This window comes from Lissotriton vulgaris, chromosome 11, assembly GCF_964263255.1.
Source record: "Lissotriton vulgaris chromosome 11, aLisVul1.2, whole genome shotgun sequence".
Classification (NCBI taxonomy): Eukaryota; Metazoa; Chordata; class Amphibia; order Caudata; family Salamandridae; genus Lissotriton; species Lissotriton vulgaris.
Window position 1 is genome coordinate 734,793,076 of NC_141699.1, and position 21,852 is coordinate 734,814,927.

Here is a 21,852-nt window from a genome sequence, read left to right on the forward strand (position 1 = left end):
CATGACTCCTCCATGGAATAAACCAAGATGTCGTCAATGTAGACCACAACAAAGTGGTCAACATAGTCCTTCAGGACATCGTTTAGGAAGAGTTGGAAAGCCGCCGGGCGTTACAAAGGCCGAACTGTCAGGCGCTGTGCCGATGCACCTACCGAGTTGTAGCAGAGACAGACTACAACTCCCAGAATTCCTGCCAAGCCAGTGGGAGGGGTGTACACGTAATTACCCGGCAGACGCGAACCTACTGTGCGCGTAATTCTGGATTCCGAACTTGCCGTGAGGATTGTCGGCGTTCGGATCATTCCTGTCCTGAACTGTTCTTCCGCCCCGTTTGGTGGCACATAGAGGGGATCCTCGCTGGGCTGCCTTGGTCTTTGATATGCGCTGAGATATGCGCAAGTATTTTGTGGAGCTGGTTGCGCTGTAGTAGCGCGAAGATTTGCGAAGCCGGAGGCGCTGAGGTAAGCGCGAGTAACTTGTGGAGCTGGCTCAGTGGGAGGAACGAGCTGGCTGAGAGCCAGCTGATTCTAGCATTGTCATCCTTTTACAAAGTTCGTACTTTGACCTTTAGTTCTGAAATGGTAGATAGCGTTGACGTAAGCGCTCCTCTACTATGCCTTGGTTTTCTATGTTCAGGGGAAAGAAAAGACAGTGATGAGTTGGTGACTAACATTTGGGCTCAAGTAGAGTAAATCACCAGCGGTATTCCCCAATTGGATTGTTATTGTGGAACATTGTTCTTGGATTCCAGGATTGTGCTCCCTCAAAGTATCACAAACAGTTTCTATAATAATCATTGGAGTATTATTTCCTGTTTGCCTTCAGAGACAGAAACTTCTTTTTGTGGATTACTTAATTTTTTGCTCCTCATATCAAACGGCTGCTTGGGGGAGATACTTTTTTTTGAAACATTCATTTGGGATTATCTTCTGAATGGGAGAGGAATGGTTTTGGGTATGTATGATTATGTGTGTGTATATATTTTAGCTGCTAGAAAGGAATGTTTGGGTTTTGACATTCTTGCTTATTTGTTGTAGGTATACAGCAGTATTATTGGAGAGAAGTATCTCTAACATTGGTATATGGAATACAGCGACATTCATAGAAGGCTCACAGGTAATAGGCAGAGACAGCAAGAACATATGAGAGTAGCCAATGTATATAGATCTGGTGATTAACCTTGTTTTCTTTTGTTACAGGTATCCCCATCCCGCTGTTCCTACCCTAATTCCTTTCCCTCACCTGACTGCCTTAATACTCTGTGTTACATTTGTTCAGAGTTAGGGACGTCTGGAGGTGGACCCCTTTGAGCATCGTCTGGACCCTAAGGAGCCACAGTGGAACTTACACGACCGACATGACCAAATATTCATACAGCCCATAACGAGTCTTGAAGGCGGTTTTCCACTCCTCTCCCTCACGTATTCTCACCAAGTGATACGCCCCCCTCAGGTCCAACCTGGTATAGATCTTGGTTTTCCTCACCTGATGTAGCAGGACTGAAATGAGGGGAAGTGGATAACGATTGCGAACAGTGTTTTTGTTCAGCATCCGATAGTCCACACACGTTCTCAGATCACCATTCACTTTAACAATGAAAAACAAAGGGGAGGCTGCGGGGGATCGTTAAGGCCTAATAAAGCCAATGTCCAAATAGTGATCTAGATAATCCCTCAAATGCTTGGTTTCGGGCACAGATAATGCGTACACCCGACATGTAGGTATGGTAGCTCCATCCACTAAATCTATGCTGCAATCGTACTCCCTATGAGGGGGCAATTGTTCCGCCTTGATCTCACTGAACACCTCACCATAGGACCTATACTCCTCTGGCAAGGTAACTTCTTTCTCTGTAACTGTAGCCACAAGAAATGGTGAGGTCAATGCTACAACCTGTGACGGGGAACAGAAGACTAAATGATCCTGGCAAGTATCAGACAGAAAACGAAGGGACTTGTCTTTCCAATCTATTGTAGGGTTGTGATGGCATAACCATGGCATTCACAGAATTACCTAGTACTGAGAAGCGTCTATAATGTTTAAGGTTAACACCTCTGTGTGTCTTCCGTAAACATTGTCTACAGTCAGCGTTACTTCGTCTGTCCTTTCAGTGATAAGACCGGACTTCAGTGGCTGGCCATCCACTGCCAATACTTCCTCAGAATTCTCACTTGGTACTCTTGACAATGCAAGATGAGTAACCAAACCCTTGTCTATAAAATTGGCTGTTGCCCCTGAATCTAACATTACCAAAATCTGATGACTTTGTTGCTTACATTCGAGACACATGGTAAGCACAATGTGTGATTCGGTCTCTGCTAAACCTGAAGTGGATAGTGAAGGGAGCTTCAAACCCTGAGGGTTGTCAACCTCATGGTCTTGGTATGGCCTTTTATCTAACTCATTATTGGTGGTAGATACTGCCACCCTTTTATTCCTGGTCCAGGCATTAGAATTCTTGGGTTTGGCTGGACATTCCTTGACATAATGCCCCTTCTTACCGCAATACATACATAGCCCCTGGACTTTCTGCTCTCTCTTTCTTCCCGTGATAGTGGAGCTCGTAAGGCCCCTATTTCCATTGGTTCAACCCCTGTCTCAGGGACACTCAAAGCTTTACGAGGAGGTCGGTCATATCTATAATATCCTTTTTCCCATTTCGTCCTCTCACCCCCTCTTTCGGCCATGCGACTATCCAATCGTAAAGCCACATTTACCATGTCAATACAGGTGGTAGGCTGGGGGTCTATCTGAGCCACAACATATTTCAATTCCTCACACAAACCCTGATAGAAAAGAGACATACGCTTCTCCTTGGGCCATTCCGCTTCAGCAACCAAACGATTAAAAGTTGTCAGATAGGTAATCAAATCCCCCTTCCCCTGTCTCAAATCAAGCAATTCGCGACCTGCACTAAAGATAGTGGCTCGACGGTCAAAAACCTTTTAAAATTCAGCCCTAAACGCAGACCAGTCAGACAACACAGCATCATCATTCTTAACCAAAGGTACTGCCCAATTAGCGGCATCCCCAACCAAATACGATATGGCAAGGGCCACTTATGATTGATTGTTTGGAAAAGAAGCAGGCTTACAAGAAAAGTGCAACATCACTTGAGTCAGAAACACCTGAATTTTGTGGGGATCCCCTGCATATCTCTTTGGGTTGGCTAATGGTGTTGGTGGGGGCACTGTTACTTGTATTTGTGATGCCGCTGTAGAGGCGTTAAAGGGATTCCTTGAAAGCTGCTCTACCTTATCTTTTAAGGTAGCTGTCTCTGCCTTGGAGGATGCCAGCTCCTGTTGTACTAAAACCAAAACATGAAGCACATCCTCCATGGTGGCCATTTTTGCCATACTTGGATCAGGCGGAGTGAAATACTTGAGTGCGTGATTCTGTCAGGTTGCACTCCTCGGAATCCAAATGTAGCAAGAATGGTCCACCTCCTGACCTCACCAACACCCTGATAATGATATATACAAGGTGTTCGAGCAATCAGGTGAGGGAAGGAGGGAAGGAGATGAAGGGAACTGCGGGGACGGGAAACCTGTAAAACAAAAAGCTCTATCTGCTGGGGACCTCATTTCTGGCCAGGCGAATTAGGCCCACCCCCTGTCCCTTCTCCATCAGTAAAGAGCCTTGGGGTGACTATAGACTCTGACCTCTCCCTCAGAGGGCATGTGGGGGACGTAGTCTCGTCCAGCCTTTTCCAGCTGCGGAAAATAAGGAAAATCTCATACCTGCTATCTCATCAAGCCTTGGTTCAGGTGGTTATAGCTCTGGTGCTCTCACGCCTCGATTTTTCTAACTCCCTGTACATCGGCCTCCCCCAGGTTCTGCTTAACCGTCTCCAAATAATACAGAATTAGGCGGCAAGACTGATCTACATACAACCGAGATGGCAATCGGCCAGGCCCCTATTGTCTAAACTGCTTTGGCTGCCAATAGTACAACGTACTGTCTTTAAGACAGGTTGCATAGACTTCAAAATATTACACTGTGCGAGCCCTAAGTTTCTCAATAATCGGATTATTAAACACGTCCCCATGCGCAACCTTCGGTCCGCCCACCTCCATCTTCTCACCATTCCTACTATTAAACTAAAAAGACAGGGTGGACAGAGGTTCGCCTTACTGGCACCTAGGCTCTGGAACTCATTTACACTCTCTGTTGGAACTGTGGCAACTTACTGGCCTTTAGAAAGGCGTTGAAAACATGGCTTTTTGGGCAATCTTATTAATCTGGTCCCTGCATCATACATTCACTTGACTAGCTCCATGAAGCCTTTTGGTGTCCGTGCGCTCAATAAATTCATAACATAACATAACGATTAATAATACTTCACATATGCTGTCTTATCTCCTATATCTCGCTAGTTTCTATGTAATCACCTTGAGAGAACACCTTGCCTTCCCTGCTCTTGCAAGCATCACCTCAGACTCTCAAGCACTTCCCATCTCTGTAGAAATAAACATTATGGGTTAGGAGTGATATAGCATTTCCCAGCAACTACTATGTGTACTGAATCAGGAATGTAACCTACCCCCCCTCAATGTCACAGAATCTAAAGTGAGAACTCTTTTCCTATCAAGGAGTTTTCACAAGGCTGGTCAAGGATCCAACGTAGGAAAATGATCATTGGAATAGGTATATTTATCTTGATGTCACTTAGGCATACAGAAGGGATATTTCCATAGCATATCCAAGAAGCAGAATTAAAAGATCCAGTGGTTGCTTCACCACATCATGAGCAAGAATAAAGAAACATGGCCAGGCACCAAACACCGTTTTCCAAACACGGCAAAGCGTAGTATTACCCACCGCTCTCCGCTTTGGTACTTATAATCCACAAGGTAAGTTAGTTCCCTCTGATTGTTAACATCACTAAGAAGTCCAAAAGGAACAAGTCTACGAAACACGGCAAAGCGTAGATTTAACCACAGCTTTCCGCTTTGGCACTTATATCCACTAGAAAGGTTCACAGTCAGTATTTAAGGAAGTATCCACTCCCTTTCTTCGTAGTGGTAAAGCGTGGGATTAACCACTGCTTCTCTCTCTCTTACATTAGTTATAGCCGTAACTAATGTGACAGTCTCAAAAATTCGGAGATAGACGGGAATCCTCACCGCCTAGCTCCCGCTCTCGCTCTACTTACAGTTGAAGCGGTCCTCCCAGCGAGCTACGGGTATCTTTGGAAGCGGCCGCTTCCCCCCAACACTCCAACAGGCTCGAAGCAAGTAGTAAATCAAAAGTCCAGAAGACGTGCCGGACTCCTCAGACACGATGGTGCAATGCTCCTCTTCCCCGAGCCACACGAAACACCGGAAAACAACAAATCGCGCACACTGACGTTCCTGGCAGTCCGCCTATGAATTTACTTCCTAGCCACATGCCTCATGGGAACTGTAGCTTATGAGGGCCAGGTAGGTGTGGCTGCGCTAAAACCTGACAGCTCAGGCCTACAGTACGGTCTAGTAGGTCCTTAAAATGAGACTGACTTGTGAGAGAATGAGGTCAGAGATCACATCATTACGCAGGGCAACATCGCTTGTTCTCAACTGTGCACTCAGCCTGATGCACCCCACCTGCAGCACTGTGCTCAACACGGTTCAGTAGGGCAGCGCTGCCTGCTGGCTCAGGCCTACAGTACGGTCCAGCAGGTCTTTTAAATGAGACAAAGATGTGACTGAATGAGGTCAGAGATCACATCATTATGCAGGGCAACTTCGCTTGTTCGCACCTGCGCACCCAGGCTGATGCAGCCCACCCCTCCCACAGCACTGTGCTCAATTAGAGCCGCTGTGCACCCAGGCCCCACTGCTCACCTGCTGTCATTGTGTGTGCAAACACTACGGGCAGCAGTGTTCACAATTCAGTTGCAGTGTTGATTGCAGGACGATGTACACCTCATGGATCACTTTCGAAATACGACGGGCAGTAGGGTTCACAATTTAGAGCCAGTGTTGATTGCCAGGATGGTGTACACCTCATGGATCCCTTTTTTTATTGCGCTTTGTGATATGCGAGGTGGATGCGGCCATATCACCTGAGGCAGTGTGGAAAAACTGGGACATGTGGCGTAATAGTCATCCTATTTATATGTACGCAAAGTGGGCTGGGCTTTTGTACGCCAGGCCAGCGTAGGGGTGTGAACAATTGTTCCGGGGATCTGGGCGTTGTTCAGTTACAGTGTACTCTGGTTCAAACAGCTAGCACTGGGTCATTCAGGAGTGTCCTGTTAGAAATACGCTCAATAAAGTTATGCATTTAAAAATAAAAAATTACAAAGTCCTTGGATCCATCTTCGTTATACGTGATTGTCTTTTAATGCCTCAAATATTATCTAAGTGCACACGTAAGAAAACAAGGCAGCGCAGATAAAATCTATAATGAAAGCAGGCTGCTGCTAAGAGACGAACAAGGACTCCATTTCTTAGCCTTGCGTCTCAAAAGGAAAACAGAAGACGTATCCACTGCTTGGAGGTTGCAGTAACTAACAGGGCAAACAGCGTGTCCTCACGTACCTAAGAAAATCCCGGTGTGACTTCTGTGGGATGATTTCCAAGAAAGCTGTAACGGGCCAGACAATGAACTGCTCATGCAGTGAGAAAATCTTTGTGGTGACTTATGGGGCTTTATGGTGGTCCTGGCTCCTGCCGCACACCAACAGAAAAGGCAATAAAAGAGGCGCAGCTGCTACAGGCTGCCGTGTGTTGAAATAGGGCCTGCGAGGTCTACCATCCACTACCAACAGGTAAATCCCCAAAAATCAGCAAAGAAACACTTCTCCGGTGTTTGTGGTGCTCGCGGCTCCTGCTGCGCACTGACACAGTTTGTTGATACAGAGAGATTGCGTCGTTGATTTTTGGGACTTATGCGGTGCCGCACCTCAGGAGGATTACACATTAATGAGGACATCTGCCCTATTGCTCAAAGACACAGACAAATTGCCTTTCACTTACAGGGAGCTGTTGAAAAGGAACTTGACTCTTTACTGTTTCATGATATTGTTGAGCATTCTAGTGGTCCAGCTCAATGGGGTTCTCCCAACGTGGTACTACCTAACAAGGACGGAGAAGGAGCTGTATGCATCTGCATGGACATGCATCAAGCGAACTAGGCCATTGAAAGAGAACGACATGCAGGTCCGCACATTGCCTACATATTAACATGAATGGGGCAAAAGTATTCTCTCTCCTGAATCTGAATAAAGGATATCATCAGTTTGAACCAGAGTACAATTACAGGTACATTACAACTTTTTCTACACATGTCAGTCTGTTCCATTACAAGAGTCTATGTTTTGGTGTGTCATCAGCTGCAGAGCTTTCCAAGAAGTCATGTGACGTATCATTCAGCCTATAATAAATGCTTTCAATTACAGTGGTGCATATTTGGTTTCGGAACTACGCAGAAGGAGCATGACAAAGCTCTCACTCAGGTGTTTCAGTTGCTCACTGATGCTGGTTTAACTTTTAATGCAGAGAAATGTGAGTTCAATAAGACAAAGTTAAAATTCTTAGGCCATATGTTTTCTGATCGGCATAACACCCAGTCCTGTTAAGTGCAAGTGTTGTCAACTGCCAGTCCCCCACAAGATGTTTCCATGTAAAGTTCATTCCTTGGCAAGGCCCTCTATTGCTCTAGATACATCCAAGACTTTGCCACTGTCAGTGCGCCATTAAGAGACTTAACTAAAAAGAATGTTTATTTTCTTTGGTCACATGAATGTGAGCAAAGCTTCTAAAAAATCAAGCATGCTATTGAGAATGCTACTGAAATGGCATATTTAGATTCAAAGCTTTATACTGAGGTTGTTGTTGATGCTAGTCCGTTCGGGTTGGGCACTATCCTTGCACATCACAGTGGATACCCAAATGCTCAAAAACGTTTTATGGCGTATGCCAGCTGACGTTTTTCCTAATTTGAACATACTGTCTTGTACTCAACATGAGAAAGAGAGCTTGGCAGTGGTGTGGGCTTGGGACTGTTTCCATGTACTCCTGTATTGGAAGCCCTTCACGCTTGTAACTGATCATCAAGCATTATTGACTATCTTTGGAAATCCAAAAGCAGAAATGCCTCCTCGCATTGAGCTATGGGGTCTACGATTGCAAGAGTGCAACTACACCATCCTGCATCGTCCAAGGAAAGATCAGAATACTGCTGACTACTTCTCACGAGTGCCTCTACAATGCCCCGGCACCCATTCTAAGACAGCTGAGGCTTACATAAATTTCATAGGGAAATCAAGCACTCCAGTTGCCATTTTGTTGGAACAATTTGTCACTACCATAAGTCAAGATAGTGACACGCTGAAACTGAAGACATTATTGCATACCAGTCTTGGTACCAGCACCTTGGACCTCTTACAAGCGACAGTGAATATCAAAAGTTTAAGAATGTCAAAAATGAACTGTCCGTTACTCAGGAAGGTATTATTCTATGAGGGGGGAGAAATGTCATTCCGTAGAGTCTGCGACAACAGATAATTGAAGTGGCCCATGAAGGACATTGTGGAATTGTTGCCACCAAATGAGCTCTCCGAGACCGAGTCTGGTTTCCACATCTCGACGAGAGGGTTGAAAAAGAATTAAAGGCCTGTCATCTATGCAACTGCCTGTCAGCAAAAACCACTCAACACCTGTTAAGCATGTCAGAGTTGCCAAGGCATGTATGAGAAGGGTTTGCAGTAGACTTCTTCGGTCCTCTTAACAATAGGACATCACCTGATGGTGATCGTTGATGAATATTACTATTTTCCATTGATCAAAGATCTATCATCTATCACTCAAGAACGTGTCATTGAGAAATTAAACAACCTCTTCACAACCTGGGGTGTTCCGGCGATTTTAAAGTCTGACAATGGCCCATCTTTCAACAGTCGAGATTTCAAAGACTTTCTCAGTAATCTTAATGTAAAGTATCAGAAGAGCACCCCTCTGTTGCCACAGGCCAATGGCATTGTCAAACGTTTCATGAGTACTTTGAAAAAAAAGCTGTCCAGCATGCTGTACTAGAAAACCTTGACCTTAAAGCTGTTCTAAATCCTACTCTACAAGCTTGCCGCTCGACCCCTCACTCGACTGCAGGTGAAAGCCCTGCCACCTTGATGTTCGGGAAAGCCATGACAACCAAGTTACCTCAGTGGACCAACTGAAGAGCAAATACCGTGGAAGAAACATGCATGAAAGACTTGGATCATAAGAGGAAAATGAAAGCTTACAGAGACAAGCATTGACATGCACAAGATGTCACCTACACGAAAGAAGATAGAGTTCTTGTTCGTCAGCATAGAAAACAAAAGTCTGATGCTCCTTTTAATGCTGAATCATTCCATGTTGTGATCAGCAAAGTACACATGGTGACTGCCCAGCATCCTGGGAAGTCCATTACGTGAGATTCAGTGCGTTTCAGACATGTGGCTCATCGCTCGTCAGGCACTGATGTCATTGCAGAGACTGGGTCTGTAAATGTAAATGTAAATGAAGTATACTTGTAAAGCGCACTGTTACTCCATCTCGGAGTGTCCTGGCGCTGTATACCGCTGGGGAACCCATCCTGGCTTTCCCTGTGAGATGGTCCCTCCTGGGCACCCCCAAGGTGAGACCAGGCAACCCCGGCGTTGAAGGGGCCGTTGTGAAGATTAAGCAAGCTATTGCCCAGAGTTGCAGAGTGGAGCCCAAGGTTAGAGTAGCCGCCAAGGCGAGAATTATCGAGTCTGCGAACATTGAACCAAAGACCCTACCGCGTTGGGAATTGAACTCTGGTCCCGGGCCGATCTCAGCTTCCGTATCTGCCGCCTCTAACCACTGAGCCACACTTCTCCAAGACAAGTGAAGAACCCCTGACTGCTGCTGTCTCTCCATCACCAATGCCAGTCATGGACATTTCTACTGCAGGTCCCCAGTTTCCACAGACAGGGTCAGAAAGTGTGCTTTATGCCTCTTAAAGACTCATTGAAGAGTTCTAATTGTATATATTTGTAACATATTTAAATATTTTATTTAACAATGGTGCGATGTAGTATTGTGTGAGTATGTAATGACAGAACCTTTGTAGCTCCTAATGGATTCTGTAGAACAGTGACATAAGCATTAGAACGTAGTGAATTGAACCAAGGTTTAGAATGTTGAGTTTGCGATTACACACAGAAAAATAAAGCTATGTTATGCGGTAGGGAGACAAAATATTGAAATTTAAATATCGATATACAATAATATCGATGTTTTAATTTCGATAGTATAGAATATCGATGTTCGAAATATCGACAGACAGAATATCGTTTTTATGGTATGTATGTTACTAATATCGAAATATACTAATATCGAAATTATGTTTAGTGTTATGTATTTTATTATGTTGTTTATATGTTTGTTAAATATGTTATTAAATGTATGTTTTAAAAATAGTAATTTTGTTTACATTTTGCGTTTTAGTATCAGAGCGGGTTGTGGGTTTATAGGGGAATAGGGTGGGAAGTAATTTAATAATAATTAATTAATATATTTTTTAAAATATTTTTAAATAATTAATTGGTAAATAAGTAATATTAATTAGTTAATTAAATTAATTAGAGTTAATGTGCTAATATTTTTTTTTATTGTTAATTAATATTTAATTGGTAATTAATTAATATTAATTAGGTAATTACATTAATTAGAGTTAATGTGCAAATACATAGAATTCTTTGTTATTGGTAATTAATAACTAATTGGTAATTAATTAATATTAATTAGTTGATTACAATAATTAGAGTTAATGTGCTAATATATATAATTTTGTATTGTTAATTAATAATTAATTAGTAATTACATAATATTAATTATTTAATTAAATTAATTAGTGTTGATGTGCTAATATATTTACATTTTTGTTATTGTTAAATAATAATTAATTGGTAAATCATAATTATTAAGTGATTAAATGATATGATTTATTTATGTGTAGTGGGTTGTGTGTTTATAGGGTAATAGGGTGTCCTATAATAAATTGTAATTCATTAAAGAGATTGTATTTATTTATTGGTATTTATTGTTAATTAATTGGTAATTAATATGTGTTAATTAGTTCAATTTAAATTAGATCAATTTAATATAAATAATTGTTATTAATTGATTATTAGATATTTATATTAATTGTGTTTTTTTGTATGTGTACTGTGTTGTGTGTTAAAGGGGGAGTAGTGTGTGAAGTAATTTTTACCCCTATGGTATCCAACCTTTTCCCTACTGTTGCACCCTCTGGATTGGGAATAGTAATTTTTACCCCTACGCTATCCAACCTTTTCCCTACTGTTGCACCCTCTGGAGTAGGAATAGTAATTTTTACCCCTACGCTATCCAATGCTTTTCCTACGGTTGCACCCTCTGGAGTGGGAATAGTAATTTAAACCCCTACTCTATCCAACGCTTTCCCTACTGTTGCACCCTCTGGAGTGGGAATAGAAATTTTTACCCCTATGCTATCCAACGCTTTCCCTACTGTTGCACCCTCTGGAGTGGGAATAGTAATTTTTACCCCTACGCTATCTAACCTTTTCCATACTGTTGGATCCTCTGGAGTGGGAATAGTAATTTTTACCCCTACGCTATCCAACGCTTTCCCTACTGTTGCACCCTCTGGAGTGGGAATAGTAATTTTTAACCCTACGCTATCGAACGCACCCTCTGGAGTGGGAATAGTAATTTTTACCCCTACGCTATCCAACTCTTTCCCTACTGTTGCACCCTCTGGAGTGGGAATAGTAATTTTTACCCCTACGCTATCCAACCTTTTCCCTACTGTTGCACCCTCTGGAGTAGGAATAGTAATTTTTACCCCTAAGCTATCCAACGCTTTCCCTACTGTTGCACCCTCTGGTGTGGGAATAGTAATTTTTACCCCTACGCTATCCAGCGCTTTCCCTACTGTTGCACCCTCTGGAGTGGGAATAGTAATTTAAACCCCTACGCTATCCAACGCTTTTACTACTGTTGCAATATGTGTAGTAAGTATATATATTAATTTAGATGTACACTTTTTAATTTATTTTAAATGTATATGTATTAGTTATTATTTTTTAAATGTTTTAATGTTTTTATTTAATATTTGTAAAATTATATGTATTTTAAAATTATTTTGACATTATTAATAATACGTTAAAAAAACGATATTTTTAATTTCGATATTTTTGTACTATGATATTTTTTTCCGATATTTTTGTACTTGCCTTTATGAAGATATAACTCCGATATTTTTGCTGTCAATATTTTTGTGTCGATATTTTTGTATGTAGATATTCTGTCTGTCGATATTATGTCAGACATTCATGTTATGCTAAGCTCCATGTGCGGTGTAGTCATAGGTGAGTACTTTACCAGGGAAGTCGCTACAGGTATAAAGATAGACAGGGGGCAATTAGAGAAAGAATATAGAGACATCTAGGAAAATACAAGAGGGATTATAGCATAAGGAGTGGCGAGGAAGATGTGTGAAGAGAGAGTCTCTGGGATAGACAAACATCTTGGAAAGTGGATTTGAATCTTCAGAAACTATGTCGAGCAATATTGCTCCCGATCACCAAAATAGGGAAACATGGTGGAGTAAAGGCCAAATGTGGAGCATAAGCCATTGTGAAGGTTGTTGAAGCAAAGGAAAGAAGAGTGTACTAAAGAAGAAAAAAGATATAACTGGAAGCATGCTTTCCCTAAATTGTTCAATAACTATGCCATTTTATGTATTAAACTTCTATTTCTTCCTGAAATTGTTTATTGGAAGCTTAGAATTTTCTGTATTGCACGTTTAAACGTTTTACATAGAATTATAAGGGATCTGTTTGATGAGGGTCTATGAACTGTATGCTGTGTCATGCAGTGATTAAATGTTTATAATAGATGCTCTGTGAGTGGCAGCCCACAGATTCCAAAATATTTTAGTTGGAATTTGTATTCATGTTCATGGCGTTTTTTCTTAAAACTAAAATGCATCTTATGTGATCAACAAAGATTTTATCGTACATCAGTCTTTCACATAGCACCATTGAATAGGAAATCGCCAATGCTACCTGCAGCAAAGCCGTATTGCCAAATGCAATCATTGCTGGCTTTCTGTATTAGTGTACGTTGAACCAGTCTTCCCAGGAAATAATGCCTTATGAATTATTTGATACAGACATCTTTAGACTAAAACATATACAGCCTAAGTTAGAAAGTGTAGCTTATCCAAAGCATCTTCACTTATCAGGAACTTTATGGGCTATTTTACCCTTATGAGTCACCTCAACATGCCCTAGGCTATAATTCAACAAACATCAGATGTTCATCCCCTATCTTGACAATACAATGTCCTATAGTGCATTGAACAACATGTTGTTGGGTCTGCATAAGCTGACACGTCTGTCCAACCTGCATCGTCCCTCACATGCATCAAGAAAGATGACAGAATAACAGTGATCCTCTGTAGTGCTTCGAACAACTCTGCAAGGTATGCAGACACTTGGGGTACACAGCACCCACAAGGGGAACTAGACAATCCTTGGTTGGGGAACATCTCCCAGATCATGATGGTACGTATGAAGCAGAATTCTCTTTGAAACCACAGAGCCAATATGGAATTTTCAAGCAACCCTCCAAGACTAAAGTGTTTGATGTCAAATGACTGCATCTTAGATGGGCAGCTATGTGACAACACTACTTATCTCTGGTTTTAAAAGTGAAGCTTCGACATGAAGGTAGTTACCCGTTTAGGGTCACCCGGGTCACTAAGGACCACCTCTCAGCGTTTCCTATCAAATGAAGAGTCGGCCAGACAGTAGAGAATACGAACCAATAACTGTTTATTCATATACACGCAGAGCTGTGCCCCATCTGCCCAGTCGCTAAGAGTGTTGCAGAGGGAACTGAAAGTGACAAGCATCAAGATACATTATGCACCTTTTTATAACCGGGCGAAAACACGCCCACAGTGGAAATTTCTAAGCAGGTGCACCTAAACAGCAAAAAAGGTTTCAGCGCCCATATCTTTACACAAAGTTACTGAGCCCATGGTCTTTCCATCTGGCGCCAGACAAGGGGGAGAGGGCCTCTAGTGAGAAAGGTATGCGCTTATATGAACAGTGCATTCATTACGGGAACAAGCCTAACGTGGCAGAAACTAAACTTACAGAGGAGCATTTCTTGGAAATGAACTAGATCAATTTCGAACAGCTTAAAATGGCGCCCACATAGAAAATGGTGCAGCGGATGCTAACTTAATTAGAAACGGTACAAAAGGGGGTGGTAATGGACGGAGCATCTGAACCAATCAAACACTCACACCCAGTCAAAAGATCTGGGTTTAATCCATCACCGTTCTTTAGCCCACTCTGCCACCCCAGTTCAGACATGGCTATATGCAAATCAGTCTGACCCTGTGCCTCATGGGAACAGTCCAGCCCGAACTGCCAAGCCATGCCTTCCCTGGACCGGAAACAAGCTTCCGAGGACCGGTTTCTGGCATTCCAGCCATCTTCAGCCCGGCTTGCTTGAATCCAGTGGCAAAGTGAGCAAGGGACTCACGTCTGAGCATGTTCTCTGTACTGGGGTGAATGTATGAGTCCCGTGCTCTCCATGTCACTGGAATCAAGCTATCCAGGCTGAAGAGGGCTGAAAGCCCGAAACCGGTCCTTGGATGCTTGTTTCCAGTCCAGGGCGGACCTGGCTTGGCAGTTCGGGCTGGACTGTTCCCATGGGGCACAGGGTCAAGACTGATTTGCATATGGCTGGGTTCAAACTGGAATGGCATGGTGAGCAAAAAAACGATGGATTTAGGTCCAGATCTCTATACTGGGGTGAATGTATGACATTGTTCTGCATTCTGTCCATCACCTGTTGTTTTTGCATTTGTCACCCCAAGTGGGACAGGTATGCTCAGACATGAGTCCTGTGCTCTCCATGCCACTGGAATCAAGCTATCCAGGCTGAAGAGGGCTGAAAGCCCGAAACCGGTCCTTGGATGCTTTTTTCCAGTCCAGGGAGGACCTGGCTTGGCAGTTCGGGCTGGACTGTTCCCATGGGGCACAGGGTCAAGACCGATTTGCATATGGCTGGGTTCAAACTTGAATGGCATGGTGAGCAAAAAAACGATGGATTTAGGTCCAGATCTCTGTACTGAGGTGAATGTATGACATTGTTCTGCCTTCTGTCCATCACCTGTTGTTTTTGCATTTGTCACCCCGAGTGGGACGGGTATGCTCAGACGTGAGTTCCGTGCTCTCCATGCCACTGGAATCAAGCTAACCAGGCTGAAGAGGGATGAAAGCCCGAAACCGGTCCTTGGATGCTTGTATCTGATAGAGACACGTTAGTGATAGATTCCTTACCTTAGAATATCCCCAGGCGTCAGACTGGATCCGGAAACTTTTGCGTAGCAGTACCCTTGCGCGTCGGTATGCGTCGTCTGCGGCTCCGCGTCCGTCATCGGCGTCGTGGGCGCCGTGATGACGTCGTCGGAGTACTTAGACGCCGCCTCTGCATGCTGACGTCAGTTCTTTTTTTTTCCGCGCCAGCAGCGCAGATCCGGAAAAAGTGGTACCTAGTCACGTTTTGACTAACTCTTTTTGATCTTTTGATCTCCCATTTTCGAGTCTTGACTCGTTCGGTGCCGATAGGGAAATGCCTGGGTTTAAGCCATGTGAAGATTGCGATCGACTGATGTCGGTCACGGATCCTCACCGTCGGTGTCTCCACTGTCTCGGCGTCGACCACGACGACAAGGCCTGCCTCGACTGCCGGGCCCTCACTTTGAAAGCTAGACGGGAGCGGTCCCGTAAGCGACTCGAACTCCGGCAGTCAGCCCCGCGCCATGAGAGGTCACGGTCCAGACGGAGGTCGAGGGACCGGTCGCGGGAGCGGAGCCGTGATAGCTCCGGGAGTCGACATCACTCCTCAGGGTCGAAGTCGTCAGGTAAGCACAAGAAGTCGAAGAGGCGTCATCGCTCTTCCGACTCCCCCGACGCTCGCGCGACGCGGCCGGGGGTTCAGGTGGCACCGCCCACACGGCTCCGTCGGAGTCGCTGGCGTCGCGTCCGGCTTCATACCCTCCGGTCCCTGGGCCTAACGCGACGCCAGGTGAGATCGAGCGGTTCCTTATGGCCGTGAGGTCCCTCTCTCCCCTGACGGGTTCCGCAGCGCCTTCGGGCCCAGCGGCCCTGTCTGGGGGTCCTAGCGGGTCGGGGGCTTCGGCCCAGACGCCGTCGGGTGCTTCGGCCCGACGCCGCCGGCGCCTTCGGGCCCGGCGCCATAGGACCCCACTGGATCCGGTTCCGGATCCGGGTCGTCGCCGGTGGATTTAACGACCTCCCCGGCGCCGACCCCACGGGTGTCACCTCCGGCGCCGTCCTCGGGAGGCGCCGTCCCAGACGCCTCCCTCTACCGGGTTCCGGCGCCGATTCAGACGCCGTTTGGAGAGTTCACTTTCCATGAACCGGCCCCATCCTTTGTTGAACTTGAGTACCAGGTGGTGGGTGAAGAGGAGGATTGGGAGGGGTCTGAGGACCCTCTGTCACGTGAGTGCCAGTCTTATGAGGACTGGGCAGGTGAACTTGGGGAGCCAGTGGGTTAGACACTGCGCCTGACACTGGCTTTGTCTCCCCTCCTAGCGTGGCTACGGAGGAGGGGGCAACCTATAGTGTGGTGTTCATGAGGGCAGCCAAGGCCCTGGGCCTTGAGCTCCCCGTTGCGGCCGTGAGGACTAACCTCCTCACCGAGGTCCTTAAGCCGCAGTCATGCTCAGCCAAGCCTCTGCTGCCGTTTAACGAGGCCTTAACTGACGTTCTTTTGGGCACTTGATCCAAGCCCGCTACGGGTTCGCCCGTAGATAGGAACGCGGCCAGACGCCACCGCCCGGCCCCGGGTGACCCATGTTTCCTGTCCACCCACCCCACCCCTGAGAGGCTGGTCATCCAGGCCTCCAATTCCCAAACCGCATTCCCGTCTGCTCTGCCGGACAGGGAATCCTAGAGGTATGAGCAGTATGGCAAAAAGATCTTCTCATCCCTTAGTCTGGGACTGCGGTCTTCAAACACCGCATGCCTCTTGGGCCGCTACACCCACTCTCTGTGGGATACGGTCGTGGAAGTGCTGCCTGAGTGTCCGTTGGAGGTACGGGCCAAACTCGGCCAAGCCCTTGTGGAAGGTCGGGATGCAGCCAGATATTCGATCCGGTGTGGACTGGACACCACCGACTCACTGGGCAGAGCGATGGCAACGACGGTGGCAGTAAGACACCACGCCTGGTTGAGGTCCGCCAACTTCTCGGCAGATGTCCAGAAAACACTTATGGATATGCCGTTCGATGGCCGTCGCCTCTTTGGCGACAAAGCAGACCATGCGCTTGAGCGTTTTAAGGACTCCAGGGCTACGGCCAAGTCCTTGGGCCTCTCGGCCCCACGCCAGCAATCGGCTGCTTTTCACTCCTTTCGTGGCCACGGAAGGGGTGCACCCACACGTGCTGCCAGCCACGCTCCACAGGGTAATACCCAACGCGGTGGCGGCCGTGGAAACCATCGTGGAGGCGGTCGGGGACAGCGGCGAGGCCAGTCCACACCCTCCCCCGCAGCATCCGCCGCAAAACCTTCCTAGTCCGTGCTTTTCAGCCCATGTGACACCAGTGGGTGGCAGGGTTCGCCATCACCACTCCCACTGGCGCACTGTTACATTGGACAGGTGGGTGCTGCAAATCGTCCGATAGGGCTACTCCCTCCCCTTCGAGACGACTCCTCCAGCCATGCCACCCAGAACCACCGTGTTTCGGGGGATCATTTGCGACTTCTGCAGGAGGAAGTTACGGCCCTCTTGGCCAAGGGGGCCATTGAGCGCGTTCCTGGGCCAGAAGTAGGGTGTGGTTGCTACTCCCACTACTCTCTGGTACCCAAGAAGGGCAAAGGGGGCCTACGCCCTATCTTTGACCTAAGGAACGTCAACGGCTTCCTCCGGAAGGAGAAGTTCAAAATGCTGACACTGGCTCAGGTCCTAGCTGCCCTGGACCCAGGAGACTGGATGGTAGCGTTGGACTTTCAGGACGCTTATTTCCACATCCCCGTCCTGCCGGCCCACCGGCCCTACCTGCGGTTCATGGTTGGCCAGGAGCACTTTCAGTTTACCGTGCTCCCCTTCGGCCTTGCCAGTGCCCCACGGGTGTTCACAAAGGTGATGGCGGTGGTCGCAGCTCATCTGCGCAGGTTAGGGGTTTCAGTCTTCCCCTACCTCGACGACTGGTTGTTGAAGGCGGGCTCGCCCCAGACAGTCGTCAACCACCTCCAGACGACGGCAGACCTCCTTCACCAGCTGGGGTTCTCCATCAATGTGCCGAAGTCACACCTGTGCCCCTCTAAGAAGCTCCTCTTCATCGGAGCGGTTCTCGACTCGGCGCAGTTTCGGGTTTATCCGCCCGAACAGCGGGTCCGGGATATTCAGGCTCTGATTCCCATCTTTCAGCCGTTTTCCCGGATCTCGGTCAGGTTGACGCTGCAGCTTATTGGGCTGATGGACTCCTGCATCCTACTGGTGCATCACGCCAGGTGGCAGATGCGGGCTCTGCAGTGGGACCTGAGGTTTCAGTGGGCCCAGCATCAGGGCAACCTGTCCGACCACGTCCTATTATTATTATTATTAAAACCATTTATTAAGCGCCTGGTTACCCAAAAACAGTGTGTCCCCGCGCTGAATACTGCACAAAAAAGCTAAGAGGACGAGACAGAAGTAAAACATTTGAGGAGAGGAAGTGGCACAGTGGTTAAGCCTGAGGGAAGAAGAAAGTTTTAAGTTTTCTTCAGAACATACTCTCGGAGGGCTCCATCCGGAGACCGAGCGGGAGATCGTTCCAACATTTAGCCGCTAAAAATCTCAACGAACATCCGCCCATCCTGGCTCTGGTGATTTTAGGAAGTTTAAACATCATCCTGCCGGCTGATCTCAGGTCTCTAGTGGGGCGGTGTATCGTCAGAAGATTTTGAAGATAGGCTGGGCCTTTGCCCTGAGCGATCCGATGAGCGAAACAAAGGGACTTAAATTTAATACACCAACGTCCTGATCTCGGAGGGCACTGCGAGACAGCTGCAGTGGTGGCTCACGGACCGCGATTGGGTCAGCGGCAGATCCCTCTCAGCGGCAGATCAGCGGCAGATCCCTCTCCCTTCCCCAACCGGAGCACGTAGTTGTGACGGACGCGTCCCTCCAGGGCTGGGGAGGCCACATGGGAGAGGCAGAGATCAGAGGCCTCTGGTCTCCGGCGGAGTCCCGGCTCCATATCAACCTTTTGGAGCTGCGGGCGATTCGTCTATCACTGAAGGGATTCCTCCCCTCTGTCCGGGGGAGTGTAGTGCAGGTGTTCACGGACAACACCACCGCCATGTGGTACTGCAACAAACAGGGCGGGGTGGGGCCGTGGACCCTCTGCCAGGAGGCTCTGCGCCTCTGGCAATGGCTGGAACATCAGGGCGTGACTCTGGTGGTTCAACACCTGGCAGGTTCTCTGAACGCCAGGGCGGACGAACTCAGCCGCCGGTGCCTGATGGATCACGAATGGCGTCTGAACTCGGACGTGGCGCAAGGTCTCTTTCTGCAGTGGGAAGAGCCTTGGTTAGATCTATTCGCCACCGAAGAGAACGCGCAATGTCATCAGTTCTGCGCGTTGGAATTTCCAAGGCGGCACTCGCTCGGAGACGCTTTTCATCGCGAGTGGAGTTGTGGTCTGATGTACGCCTTTCCGCCTATACCACTTCTGCCCAGAGTGCTGAAGAAGATCAAGCGCGACCGGGCCCAAGTCATCCTTGTGGCTCCGGACTGGGCACGAAGGTACTGGTATCCAGAGCTACTCAGTTTGTCAGTCGATCCCCCGGTTCGTCTGCCTTTTTCGGGAGGACCTTCTGTCGCAGCAGCAGGGGACGGTCCTCCACCCGAACCTGTCCAGTCTCCACCTCCATGCTTGGAGATTGAGCGGCGACAATTGAGGCCATTTGACTTGCCTCCTGAAGTCTGTAACATCATTCTGGCAGCCAGGCGTCCCTCCACAAAGTCGGTATACGCCTGCAGGTGGAACAAATTTGTGGCATGGTGCACAGCAAAGGCTGTGGATCCTCTTTCTGCCCCTCTTTCTGAGGTTCTTCTCTTCCTTCTTTCTCTTGCCCAGCAGGGCTCTGCTCTGGGCACTATCAAGGGCTATCTTTCTGCCCTTTCAGCCTTCTTGAGGCTGCCTCATCAACCCTCTTTGTTCAAGTCCCCTATTGTAAATCGATTCTTGAATTGCATCACACACACCTTTCCACCTGTTCCGTTTGTGATGCCTCAGTGGGACTTGAACCTTGTCCTTACATTTCTGATGTGCGCTCCCTTTGAGCCACTTCACAACTGTCCTCTCCGCCTTCTTACACTGAAGACTGCTTTCCTGGTTGCCATCACCTCTGCCAGGAGAGTGAGTGAGCTCCAGGCCCTCTCTTGTACTCCTCCTTTCCTTTCTGTCCATCCGGACAAGGTTGTGTTGCGTACTAAGCCATCTTTCCTGCCCAAGGTTGTCACGGCCTTCCACATCGGGCAGTCCATCACTTTGCCTACCTTCTTTCCGCCACCGCACCCCTCTGGACCCAAAACATGCGCTTTCATTCTACTTGGCGATACAGAAAAGGGGGCCCCTCTATATGCTATGATTGCGCGGGAACTCCCCACGGCCATCTTCACAAGTGGGGCACACCAGGTCTCCCCGCCTCCCTCGTCGTGCTCAGGCTTGCGTTGCAGATCGCTATGCAGTGGGCATGAGAAACAGTCACTGCTGGGCCCCTCAATCCACATGCGGCACAAAGGCGACACCCCCTTGCAGCAACTCCAGCCGCCTCTCACTCCAAACTCAGGGGGGCAACGCGCTGTAAACCAGACACAGCGTCCTGCCTCTGGACGCTATATTGTGTGGGCACTACCAACGGCCATCTCCACAAGTGGGGCACACCAGGTCTGTCTATCACCCTTGTCGCGCACATGCATATCGGGGCGGCCCCCCTCCCAGGCCCAGCCGGCCCGCGCCTCACTGAGCTCTTCTCAATAGCGATTTGCCACTTCCAGATTCCAGTGCCAGAGCCTCTCTTGCTCAGCATCTCTAGCCCCCAGGTGCTCCACAATGTGCTTTAGAGCATCACGCTTGGGCAGGTCCACAGCGCAGCAATTATCGGGCCCGAGAGTCAGCGCCTCCTCTCATGGTCCTTAGGGGTCACCACAGCTGAGTGTCCGTTACGGCAAACTCGGCACCTCTCCCAGGGTCACCTCCGCACAGGTCTTCCTGCAGAGCGCACGTCTCGCTCCGAGCTCGGGCCCCCGCCCGCACGCACTGTTATGCCCTCCAGCAGGGCAGGTGTATTGCTCAGTCCAGCGTCCCCGTGCCCTGGGTCGCCTCCACAGTAGCCGTAGTGCCGATTTCAGTTGCGGGGCGGGACCGGCAACTTCCGGTTTCCGGCCCCGATGTTTTAAACTTGCGGCCGGACTCGATCCGCACTCCAGCCCCCGGCTTGGGAGGCGATCAGGCAGCTAATTGGCAAGGGGCTTACCTCAGGGTCCCGATGTCCGTTTCGGGCCAGAAATGCCTCGGGGGTCTTGCAGTAATTCTGCCGTCGGGCGGTGGGGTCAGGTCCCAGGATTTAAAGCAGGATGTATTGCGAGGAGGAAGTGGGTCCTCGGAGCTGAGCCCTCACGCGGCCATCTTGGTCACGCGCGTAGCTCCTCCTCCCCTCCCCCCTAGTCAGGATTTAAATGACAAAAGTTGTTAGTGATGGCCAATTACAAGGTGGCTTACTGGTGCTCATGTTTTTAATACTAAAAATAAAGCATGATGCTTCTATTCAATATGCAC

General features: G+C 47.7%; 1 pseudogene; it reads right to left on the reverse strand.

Moving 5' to 3' along the window:
• The window catches only part of LOC147683417 (coiled-coil domain-containing protein 43 pseudogene), a 58,093-nt pseudogene extending 54,746 nt beyond the window's left edge, over positions 1-3,347 (reverse strand).
• Positions 3,348-21,852: the final 18,505 nt, after the last annotated feature.